General features: G+C 26.9%; 1 protein-coding gene across 6 annotated transcripts in view; it reads right to left on the bottom strand.

Annotated features, from left to right (window-relative positions):
* Positions 1 to 12,055, bottom strand: part of LOC136988835 (uncharacterized) — a 163,168-nt gene that overhangs the window by 132,792 nt on the left and 18,321 nt on the right. Inside the window, exons 1-2 of one of the 6 annotated variants that reach the window (XM_067286803.1) lie at positions 2,328 to 2,608; positions 448 to 669 (exon numbers count right to left, since the gene is read on the bottom strand). The exons of 2 other annotated variants lie outside the window; for them this stretch is intronic. The gene's annotated coding sequence lies outside the window, so the exon portion shown is untranslated. Of the gene's footprint in view, positions 1 to 447; positions 670 to 2,311; positions 2,609 to 12,055 lie in introns of those variants that run through there. 3 more of the 6 variants (XM_067286801.1, XM_067286800.1, XM_067286804.1) reach the window with 3 other exon arrangements.

The following is a 12,055-nucleotide window of genomic DNA, read 5'->3' on the forward strand; positions in this document are numbered from 1 at the left end:
ATTTCCAAATAACTATTTTTATATCATTACCCAATCTTTATAAATCTTTAAAGATTAAAATAGTCTAAAATGATGAATATAGATCAGAAACGGTCCAATGACGTTACATAAGCCGAAACAGGAAGTACTACGAAGCGCAACTAATTCATTTCTATTTGTAAATAGATTTACGAAATGAGCCAAAAAATACGTTCCTAGAAGACCTAAGATATTCAAAATCAACCACATAAATTAATAAAAATAATTTATAATAAAATATCAATGATTAAATTATATTTTACTAAAAATTAGAGTTTATTTGCGCTTCTCGATTTCGTTAAAACATATTCGAAATAATATAATTATTAGATCTTTACTTATTCAGCTGTATAAAAAATATAGCTAATATCTTTTTTTGAAATATTTTTTAAAGTATCTTTTAATGGCTATAAAATAACGATAATTTACCGTGCATTTTCAAACAAATGACGATATCTAACTAGTTACGAAATGATTTCTACCATCAATGGCAAGAACATTATTCTTTTCTGACATGCTGTCATTATGTTCCGATATACTTCTGCTTAACTACTTGAACTCTTGGAAATTATGGTTTAAAGACGAATCATATATTTCTTTATGCAATAAGCTTATGTGGAAATGATGTCATCAACCATTGGACTTGCACATCTAATGAGATTAAACACATTTATCACGAGACTAGTGAAGACAGTTGATCTGCTTAAATTTATTTATTTATTATTCTTTTTACTGTATAAGACATTATTTAAAATATTTTAAAAATATTGCTTGTATGAATGTTAAATGTGATTTAACTGATAAATTCTTAAAATTTTTAAAATTTTGATAAAAATCTAAAGTTATTAAATCGAACCTAAATTGCAAACACGTATTCGAATGATGTCTTCATTTATTATTTTAAATGCTAATTACAGTATAATATTAAGTATTAAAGAAAAAAATATAAAAATATATTGTAATTTAGACATTATTTCATGTTAATTCGGTTTATTAATGTTCGTAACATATGATACGTAGATTTATAATTTATTCACTTGCCATTTATGTTTATGTTTAAATGATACTTAAACAACTTAAGTATGAAACTTTTATAAATATTTTATGAATCTATAATCCAGAATAAAAAATAAGCAGAAAAAGAAGAAGAAGGAAAATAAAACTTATCACATAAAGTGATAATAGAAAATTGTAGGAATTGACTTTCTAAAAACAAGATGGATTGACTTCGGAGTAAAATAATAATAGAAAAGACAACTGTAAATAAAATATTTTAATAAATTTTATTAAAAATACATTATACGATCTACCTTTTACAGTTAAACCGATTCACCGATATAAAGTTATAAAAAAAAGGTCTGATAAGGGAGTAAAAAAACTAACAGGAAGCATTTCAAATTTGTGACTATATTTTACCGTATAAATAAATATACCGTATATGGTATAAACTTGTATATGTAAATCAAAAAGTTTATTTATGCATACCTACGCGCGCGAGTGTAGCATGAATGCGCGCGTATACGTAACTTCTGACGTAATTTATTTATTGTTAATTGCTTTAGATTATATCATACATTTATTGCGTGCATCGTCTATGATGTCACGAACTATTTCACTTTTAATCACTTCTAAATTATCACTTGCTAATGGTAAAAGCTTTCGATAATACAGTAGAAAAGCAACGTAAAGCAAAATTCTTTAATATTGTCCAGAATAATTTTCGAAAATTTTAACTTTCTCGCTTAATTTCTGATAAATTTTCTGGACAGATTTATTTTATTTTCAAAGGAAAAACAATTTGAAAATAAAGAAAACTAATAACAAATAATTTTATATATTAATATTTATAACATTTTAAGGTAAAAAACATATACCAAACAATTTTGCAATTAAATAACTAGTTTTAAATTAAAAATTTGAATATTTAATATATATTAATTCTGAATTATTCGATCCGATCATAAACGTTAGATATTATATATTATAGAATAAAAGTAAATCGCTTAAATTTCAGGTTGTAATTGCTCTTATATAAACCCGAACTAGGATTAATTTATAGAGCATTCACATACACAGCACATACGAAAAATAAAGGGGTTAAGACGAGTTTTGGTATAACTCAAAAGTAAAATACACCCAAATAACCTGTTCTTTTTAAGAAAGTAGAAAGGAAATACCTTCGTTTTAGTGTCATCAAAATGAAAATTTGATACTATCTTTTTCTAATATGTATTCATTTCCTTATCTAGCACTTCTTACACTACATTTACATAAACTTTCTTTCGACCTTTACCTGACAGTAAACTGACCTCAATTTCCGCTCTTACCGGTGACCTCACTGTCCAGACACCATCTCCAGTTGTGGGATAGGCTCTTTATGGTAATCATCTTTGCCACGCGAACGACTCGTCAGAAAACCGCCCTTCATATCCGTCTGCCACTGTTAGCTTACGATACACCTAGACCTTGATCTGTCTCCCGGTCAAGTACTCTTTTATAATTGTCACCTTTGAAAGTAATTTGAGAAATAACTGCATCCACCAAACAAAACTTAAGAGATTCTTTTGTAATTTAACAAAGAAAATGGATGAATAAATGTTGACAGAAAATAACTTTCACTCTAATTACATTTCTATAGTCATGATAATGTTTCAATTTACAAGTATTCTTTTTGCAAAATTATTTTTTAATCCTTGAGATTTTAATATACTTATTTAATGTGAAAAAATAATTGCTTTATGCAAATATTTATTATACGGTAATTTTCCTGAAATGTTAAAAAGTAGGTATAACTTTTATTTTAACATTGTAATTTGCCAATTTCTTGCAGATTTATTTTATTTTTTCTAAATGATTTACAGTTTAATTCAAGTCTAAATAATATTTTTACGTAAAAAAATTAGCTTTGAACTATTCTTGCAATGCAAGCAGTGATTATACCTTTCTGAAATTTTAATAATGATAAAAATATAAACGAGTAAATCTCAAATAGAACTAAAAATAATTATGGAAATTAATTAATTTCTATTATTATTTTAATTGTATTCATATAGCGTAAATATTAATTAAAAAGTAATTAATTTCTTACTGTCTATGATGTAAAACTTAATAAAAATATACATCAGATAAAAAAAAATCTGTTTATAACGTATATATAAATCTATATCTTTAATCTTTATTATCGAGAGAATATGACTTTAAATATAAGGATGAGAAAACCGATACTAAAATTGTCTGTAACTATTATACATAAACAAAGGACTTATTCTAGACAAGGATTGAGTTATAATAACTGCTCATATAATAAATAATATAGGAGAAAAAATGAAGATTAGACGACGAATCGTGACAGCATTTTCTATTAACTATAATATACTTAATTATAACTTATATTTTCGTCGAAAAGTTTAAATATGTAAATTACTCTCTATTCGCTGTTATTACAAAATCAATAATATTTTTTTACACGAAAATTTTCTTATAAATTTGTTATTGTCGTTTAATATCGTTAAATTAAATTTTGATATTCAATAATATTTGTATAACACACGCTAATGTCGGATATTTTAAAATTGTTTTTTAAATATAAAAATTGTTGTTAATTAAATGCTAATTAAGCAAATCTCCTTATTTACTTCGTATGATATTTTTCAACTTTTTTTCCTAATTACACAGAACGTAGGTAACTTATATTTAGATGGCCAGCATTTAATAAGTTCCATAACAGATTCTTCATTATTCTTAATCGTATTTAGGTAAAATTATATTTATATTTAATGGATATGTCACCAAAAATTTCACAATACGTCTTGGTCTTATATTTATGAGGATGACCGTACAATTTTTCATTTGTTATATGATAGCTTATGACTTGATTTATTACAAATCACATTCATATTCAAGTCGTTCTTCATTTTTACGAGTTGTATTTTTTATCCTCTATTCGCTCAAAGTTATTGCGTGTTTTGGAAATTCTTTTTCACTTTCATAATATATTTCTTTTAGTCTTTTCTGAAATAAATTATTACATATTAAAAGACATGAGTTTATAAAAAATTACTACAAAGGAAATTATTTCATTCACAATAATTAAACATCGTTAAACTACATTTTTTTAAAAAATAGAAACGAATAAAAAATATTTACGCTTTCATAATTTTTTAAAAATTTATAATAATGCAACTTAGAAATGATACTTTTTATTACAAATGATAGAATGTATACTATAAATTGTTTATTATTATCAATCGGGACAAACTGCCATGCTTTATGGTTTACAATGCAACTCTTGCCCTCCCAAAAAAGGCTCAAAAATTGCCCCGCGACTCTCATAAACTAATGAATTCCCCAGACGACCTTCCGTAGACTGCAGGTAACCTCTACCTAGCCCAACTCTTGAATAAAAATGTTCTTGTTTAATTAAACATATTATTATTATTACTGTCTGCTATAGCTGATCTGCCTTTGCATGTGTTCATGTTGAATATTTTAATGGTAATATTTAATTGTCAATTGCATATTTTAAATTCCTCTTTTACACTGATAAATAAGTGGGCATTCTTTTACTTAGGCCTATTTAAAAAAAAAAAAAAAACAGACTAAAGTAAAAAGAAAAAAATTCAGGGCGAGTGCCAAAGGCGCGGTATAGGGTATACTGTACACACTAAATACTTTTTTCTAAATATTCTCTGCTGAAATATGGGAGTGTGTCTTATGTCGTAAAATATGTTAAGCAATATAAAATGTTTTATTTCATCAAATTTAAAAAAATTGCGGAATTAAACGTCATTTTTTAAAATTTGGTGAAATGAAGACACAAGTATATTTTACTTACAATAATAACTATATTTTTTATTTAATTATTATTGAATCAGTATCACTGGATAGAATAAATTATCTAGCGTAAAATTATTCGCTAAAAACCGCTATAAAATATTAACTGAACACAAATAGCACAAAATAATTATTAACGTATAAAATATATTTTATTCGGTTATATTTTTATAATAAATTACCGAAAAGGAAATTAATGTATTTTATCAGTAACATTTTTAATAGGCAATATTTTTAAAACGATTTAATTATTGAAAAATAACCTACATAATATTAATTTTCAGGGTAGTACATGATATATCAATTAAAAATCCAATTGTATTTTAATTTTAATTTAATAAATTAAGCTGAGTAGGAAAAATATGTCGCTGGACAGTATCAGATAATATTCCCAGTTGTATTTTTAATACTTTAATTACTCCTTTGTTTGTCCTCCTTTTTTATTATGCCAACTTATTGTAGGAACCAAATTTAATAGTAAGCGTTTCTAAGGTGGAAAAAATGTATTTGAGTTTTATTTTCAATGTCTAAAATAAAATAGGCTAGAAACAACACTTTCCTCAAATTAATTTTTTCCGAACTCATGATTTAAATAACACAATGAAACATTAACCAAAATAATAAAATTTTGATATATTAATGTAAAAAAATAGGAACAGCATTCAAGTATTTTTATCTGGATATATCCTGCTATAACATTATCATTTTTTCTAATTATGGCTCAAACAAATAATGATATAAAATAAATCAGACGTTTACTGTTTTCAGAATTATAAACAATACACTGTTAGAAAAAAATGGCGAAAAAACTATCGAATATGCCTATAAATTTTACGGTCGGCAACTGTCGCTCGGAATTACAATCAAACCGCTGTAAAGTGTATTTACACAGAAACCAGCAGGTTGCATTGCGATGTAAACGCAGTTTTTGTACATAAACATTTTAGAATTTGATGTGATTAGCAAAGTAATAATTCACTTATTGTTTATTTTATATGACAGATAATCAATAACGTCTGCTCAGGTATCATTTACAAAATAATAGCGAGGTTGAGGCCGAAGTTTTAAACGCGAAAACGTGTACGTCGGACGTTCGGCGCCGACGTACATTTTCTGTAAGCCCAGAAGTTTGACGATGGCGTTTGGAATGTGGAGCATGAATCGTGCTCGACTTTCCAAACGCCATTGTCAAACTTCTAGGCTTACAGGAAAGCGGCGCTGAACGTCCGACGTACACGTTTTCGCGTTTAAAACTTCGGCCTCAACCTCGCAAATTGTTTAAATGAATATTACTTATATCTTCCAATCGTTATCTGGTGTGTTTGTTTTTAACGAGATTCTTGAATTTTAGTCAAGGCATTAATAGTTTATAGTATTTTTCGTCTATAAAATAATATCGTCTTGAGTCTTGTATTTATTCTCTAAAAGTTAATATTTATACTTAAAGCTTAAGATTATTTCAACTATTAGAATTTCATACCAAATGAATTTCACATGCTTTTTTATGTTCTTGTTGAAACTGCTTTCAAGGAATCTTAAAATAATAATGGAGCAAAATAAATTTATCGTTTAGTATTTTTTACTTTTACGAAAGTTTAAATAATACTTTTTATAAAATTAATACTATTTCACATGTTGTAGCTTTTCATGTTGTATTTGAAATATATAATGTGTTATTAATGCATTCTGAAAATGTTTAGGCATGAATTTGAACGACCAGACGTTTCGATATAGGAGACTCAGAATTGAATTCACAGTATCAATCTGGTTAACTCCCACAATGTTAAATTTGAATCGGAGTCGTTTTTTTTTCTTATTCATACTGGAGACCTTCATTATAGGTTACGCCTCGCTCACAGTGGGCGTAAATTGAACCCGGTTTTATAGGCTATAAGGTGTTGATGCTTTACGCAAGCGCTGGTATTCACACTATATGTAGGTATAGTGTATAGTGTGTATATATATAATATATTAATGTATTATAATAACTGATGTTATTGACTATGTTATATATAATAGAAGGAAAGAACAGCTATCGGTCAAAAAATCATTCTTTAAGATTTTCACATTTTTGACTCAAGAGATCTTGAAACATCAAGAAATGCAAAAAATCTGGATGTTTTTCTGTATGTATGGATGTTGTTAGTGTATGTGTGGGAGACACTATTTTCCCCCCATTTTGAAGCTTAATAACTCCCGTGCCTTTTGCCGAAAATTTCTTAAATTTTGTAAGAAAGTCTCTGTATTAGAGGATTGATGTATTAAATTTTGGCATTTAAAGACAAAGAGGTGGAAAGATAAAGGAGTCACATATCATATTTCGAGTGGGGTCGGACTTAATGAAGATTTTACTCGTTATTAGCATTTACAATTTTTTTTAAATGAAACTCATCCCTACCCTCAAAATTAAGCTTGTTGTCATTTTATAATAATTAAAGATATAAAAACTGTTCGCCGGGAAAGTTACGCAACTCATTGATGGAATTTTTTATAACAACAAGAGCGCAGAAAATTATTCAGTTTCAAAAGAAATCTCAAGCAAAAATGTTTTATGATATGGCATAGCGTTATAAAACGTAAACTTCGGTAAAAAAAAAAATTATTGTCACAAGACATATATCTAAAAATACGTTTAAAATACCAATAGAATATAGTTGTTAATACCGCAAACTTATAATTGGTGCCGTCATAAGAAATAAAAAGTTTTTGAGAAAAAAAATATTTCCGTACGTTTAATGTAGGCCATGGGTGTTCCGGAATTCCAGACAAAATTGACAAATATCAGATTTTTAGTGAAAGATTCACACAATCGTACTTTCACAGAAGAAATGAACTAAACGAGTTCTCTGAAATTATATTTGTCATTACAAACACTCGTTTGAATTAATCTCTCTCAAACTTTATCCATAAAACCGAAACTCTTTCATACACTATAACAAAGAATATTTTAAGCAATTAGCTTGCTTTATTTGTTAAAAATAAATTTTAAAAATAATCACTTTTTACTAATACATGAAAGATCTCATGCGAATAATAGTTTAATAGTTTAATCTATATATATAAAAAAAATATTTAGCATTAATTTCCATATAGTCTTGTCGAAGAGAACTTACAGGTTTTAGGGAAATAAAAGTTACGATTACTAGGTAGGTATTGAAAATTTCACGTAGAAGAGTATCATCGGAAAATTCTCAATAAGTTAACATTCTCATTGAAAACCTAAATACTGTTAGACGTTTTACAATAATTACAATATGGATAAATGTTAATAATTAAAAATAATATTAAGGAAAAAATTCTAAAATCCTTGTCGAATTACGACCGTAATTGTAATTTTTTTTGTGTTATTGATATTCTTGGGCAGTGGAGCAATCAACATACCGGGGCATATGGTCATCCCGTAATAATATCAAACATAGCGTATTTTCACTTTCATTAGTTACAGAATTGTTTGAGATTTCGATTCAAGTGATAAGTAAACCGTTTAAAAAATGGCTAAAGTACAAAGCTATATCTGTAATCATGCAAACATAATCTCTTACCTATAAAAAAAGATATGTCGAACAGTCATATTTTCAACAAATGTAAAATAATTCAAGTACAATTCCCAAAAGTAATTGGTACATCTACTCCGTAGCAGAAAAGAACCCCAGTGATGCATTGACACGCTACAGGACCTAGCGTCGAGGTAACAAAAATTTGCTGTATTCTAATTACATTACAGGAGCTAAAGAAACAGCAATCAGTTGATGCGAAAAGTATGCATCTAAATAAAAAGAGAAAATGTAAACAACTAATAAGAGGATAATGATATTGATTAGAAACAATTTCTTAAATCTGTACGAATTACAGTCATAACTGTAAAGGAAATAACTGACTAACCACGGTCTCAGCAGTACTTTTAAGGAAGAAAATTATATAACGTTTAAAGCAGTACATTGACAGTCAGTAATTTTTACAACCTTCTGTTGTCTCGTGGTCCTATGACAGCGTATAATTGCTAGTCATAAGCCTACAAATTTATCCCGAAATTTCTAACAGTGCATTACTAAACGATTTCAAAGTTAGTGTTAATAATTTTCAAACCGACAAATCGATTTATCGAGTTAGCGACAAGCTAAAATATTTTATCTTGTAAAAATTATTTTCAACATTCAGAGAATTTTACAACTCAAATTCTGTTCTGGAATTTTACAGTAAATAAAACATTATTGATGATTATTAATGTTAGTACAGTATTTTCGATAATTTTTATCCGTTGATGATGATAACTTAATGGTGTACGTCAGAATTGTAACCTTTTTGCTTTTTTTTATAAATCAGTAGTATAACTAGAATCGACATTTGTAGGCCCGAATTAGAACGTGCAAATTTACATTCATTCCTGTACCATTGTGGTTGTATCAATAACTTCTAGCGCTGTGAATGGAGAGTAAACTTTTAGGTATTATATAAATTATATATTTGTACAAAACGCCTTTGTCACATTCAAATATTTTTCCTATACTTATTTGATTTTTCTTCATTTATTTACTTACAAAGGTAAGGAGGATCCGGGTCCCCTGGGTACCTTCCAGGAGGTTATTGATGACGTTCAACATTGAATTAACTGATGTCAAGTAAATTTTTTTTTTCTTTACCTTATCCAAAATGAAAAAAATTTAATAAAAATAAATCTTAAAAATGCGTTTTTACAATTGAATTTAAACTACTTATTTAAAATAAAATATCAAAGTCGATTTAAAGAAAATAAAATTATATAGCTGTAGAATTTCTTTGAATAATTGATAACTTCAATATTTATAAATAATTTATAATGTCTCTTAAAAAATTATTTATAAATATTGATAAGTCAAAAAGTATTCATTTTTAGAGTTTCAGAGTATTTCATTTAAATTTTAAAAATTTCATACAACAATTTAAAGTTCTTACAATTTTTTAAGTTTTAATAATTTGTATAATAATTCCTAATTCAATGTTAATAAGATATTATAAAATAGTCTATATAACTGTCAAGAAATCAGTATTCCAACTACTGTAGTATTCGCAATTTCATATTATATATACATATATACATATAATATTGATACCTTTAGGTAAGGTATTTATTTTTTCAGCTAGACTATCACTTTTACAGTAGAAATAATAATAAAAAATTGCCATATTTTATGTATCATTTATCAAAAAAGTACATTTTTTAATCGTGAAAACATTAAATGATGTAATATTATTAGCATATCACGAGTCATTAAAGTATCAGTATCATTTATTTAAAAACATAAGACTTATTTGTGTTTGAGGGTCGCGGCTCGACGCACAGGACCCTCAAGCACTCAGAACCTAAGGCAACAGCTCTAGTTTCTCTATCCAAAGGATAGAGTTGAGCATGTTAATTAGTAACTTCTTTATCAACATAAATGGTAACCTTATATTTTCTAAGACTAGTGATACAGGAACTAATTGTTTTTTCCCCCTTCTTCTTTTTGAGAGAGAGGGCGAGAGAGAGAGAGAGAGAGATAAACTCTTTTATCTGTTGAACAAAAGCTTGGCAAGTTTTAAATAGTAGAGACTACTAGAATTATTATAGATGCCTCTGATAACCAACCGATAAGAAATAGTAAAGCTTTTTATTATGACATTGAACTTTGATACTGTAGCATACAAGTTTGATGGCTCAATTAATGTGTAAGGTAATTTTGTAAAGCCTGGTTGAAAAGCTGTAAAAGTAAGTAAAAATAAATAGAAAACATCGTAAAAATAATATTAATTTTTTCTTTTATTGTGTTAAAGTGCATTTGATTTGATTAAAAAGTCGAAGATGTTTATCTTTCAACTATTTCGCATTATCAAATTTTATTACAATGTTTAGGATGCAAAATTTGATAATGATTAGGGCATTATTAAATTTTGTTCAACTCAATATATTTAATAAACAAAATTTACAGGTTTTTAAATTCTTTTATATTACATTAAAGTTTCATAAAATAAAGTACTTTCATAGCTATGTTAGTTAAGTTATTAAAACTTTTCTTCCATTATATACAAGTTAATAACGTTATTCTAATCACGTTCCGGAGTCTAAATTTTAGTTTTAGTTGTTATATACGTTAGTTTTAGTTCTAGTGAACTAAAACCACGCTACACGTTAACAGACTTATTATTATTATTATTATTTTTTTGCTAATATTTAAACTGAAAATTAACTGTTTTGTTTCAGTAAATAGTCTTTATATTTTCAAAACATAACGATATGCACTTATCTACAGAATTTATTTTGAGAAGTAAAGCTTTGAAAGAATTTGGAAATGCAAATACTTGTCTTCTAATTCCCTCGAAATTTCTTACTTGATGTAGATTTAAAATCCTTTGAAATTATTTTCATTTTTAAAAGATACTAAATTTCGGATCAATTACAAAACTTGTGTTTATTAAAAAAAAAAAAAAAAACAGTAGGAAAAATTCAATTCATAACAAATGCTATATTACAGCTTTATTATGCACTATCAGTGTAGAAATGTTTTCCTGACTAAAAGCATCCTTTGATAAGGGGTTGGATGCTTTATTTTTTTTTTTTATTCTTAGGAGTATAATGAACAGTAACGCATCTTTCGTTTTCAAGGCCAAGAATGCAAATTATACACGTTCGAATTTTTTTTTACATGAATCCAAAGCTATTTCGTTGAATTGGGCGAGGTGTACAATAGAAAAAAAAAATCTATTTCGACCTTGACAGGCCATCTTCTCTCTTTTCAAGTAGGTGCCTAAGGGTGTGCGAGAATTACGTCATGCCTGTATAGTCATAGTACTAAGTTCGTAAAATAACTTTTATCTTTTTTAAAAAATACGACGTTCAATTCATCTCAAAGTCCCTTACGTAAGTTTTATAGATTGTTCAGATATAATAATAAATATCAATCTCATAATATTTATATGTCTAATGTTAAATTTACTATATTTATTTAAAAATTATTAAGAGAATATTAATAAATCATAAAAAATTGGAAAAATTATTAAAAATTGCCAAAAGTGTTTGCATCATATATAAAAACTAGGGTTTCTCATTTCCCGATCTTTTGCTTGTCTCGGGATTCCGGGATAAAAGTGAACTGTTTCCCGGGATCCCGGGAAATTCCGGGACAAAATTAATTATTTTTAAGATATACAAAATATCATGAAATCAAATGATATAATTATTTTTCGTTTT

The sequence above is a fragment of the Centruroides vittatus genome, unplaced genomic scaffold (genome assembly GCF_030686945.1).
Source record: "Centruroides vittatus isolate TY-2023 unplaced genomic scaffold, ASM3068694v2 scaffold_386, whole genome shotgun sequence".
Classification (NCBI taxonomy): domain Eukaryota; kingdom Metazoa; phylum Arthropoda; class Arachnida; order Scorpiones; family Buthidae; genus Centruroides; species Centruroides vittatus.